Source organism: Buceros rhinoceros, unplaced genomic scaffold (genome assembly GCF_000710305.1).
Source record: "Buceros rhinoceros silvestris isolate BGI_N320 unplaced genomic scaffold, ASM71030v1 scaffold19556, whole genome shotgun sequence".
In the NCBI taxonomy this organism is placed as follows: domain Eukaryota; kingdom Metazoa; phylum Chordata; class Aves; order Bucerotiformes; family Bucerotidae; genus Buceros; species Buceros rhinoceros.
The window spans coordinates 4,170-5,308 of record NW_010416017.1 but is presented as its reverse complement, the minus strand read 5'-3'; positions in this window follow the sequence as shown (position 1 = coordinate 5,308).

Below are 1,139 nucleotides of genomic sequence, written 5' to 3'. Positions count from 1 at the left end.
GTTCCCCTGTGCCTGGACCATCTTCCCTGGCCATGGGGAGCGAGCGGTAAACAGCCCCAAAGCTGAGGAGCAGCACCGGGATCTCCCTGCACCTGCTGCCAGCCCTAGGGGAGCCCAGGAAAGCACCAGGCTTTTATCAGAGGGTTTGTCTTACTTCACCAAAAATGCCCTCGTGATGGATGCCCACATGAGGGCTCGTTGCACCAGCAGAGATAAAAATCTGAGGCAGGAATCGGGCCCACTCAGTTTGACCTGAAAACAACGATCAAAAAAATTTACAATTTAATGTATTTTCCACCAACAGAGCTATAAGCCAGAAAAATAACTCCCAATGCCACGAATATTCTGAATAGTCACCGCTGTTGGTATAGCATAAGCAGGACTCCACACGCCTGGAAAAAGTGTTTTTCCACTGATTAAACCTGCAAGTAGTGATGCGGTTGTCCCTCCTCTCCAGCTCTCAGCTCTGCACCTCCTTTCTCAGAGGTTTTCCACACCCCACCCCAGCCTGCCCAAGGTGGGCAATGAAGGGATGCTCTTTCTCCTCCACATCACTGTCCACCCCACCTTTATTACAGCCTTTCTCCCTAAAGAGTCAGCTCCTTAGGGCAGAAGACGACTTCTTTTTATCTATGCCCTCTCTGCCAGAGAGCAGGGATTGAGGAGGAAGAGACAATGTGATTACACTCAGGTAACTACAGCAAACTGGCTGCTTTGCTCTCAAATCCCACTAGAGGTGAAGCACAACTTTATTTTCTGGCGCTCGATACGGTCAGCACTGTATCCCGAGCATGGAAAGGGAAGGTTGTAAGACAGAACACCTGCAGAAACACCATCAACCAAAGAGCACAAATGCTGCACGCAGCCACCACCAGCTCCAGTGCCAACTCAGCACAGACAACCAGACATGTGTCAAGGAGACGCTGATGGGCTCGTTCCCATCCAGCCCCACTTCCAGACACCTTTTCTTGACAAGGCAAGCACATCATCCTGATAAAATTGCTATCTCGAGGTGATTATCTCAATATCAAAATCCTGCACTCCTCTTTGGTAATAAACACTGACCACACACTCCATTGTCACCCATCACAACACACTCGCTGCCGGAGCAGCACCAGGTCCTTCTGACAGTTGTTCTG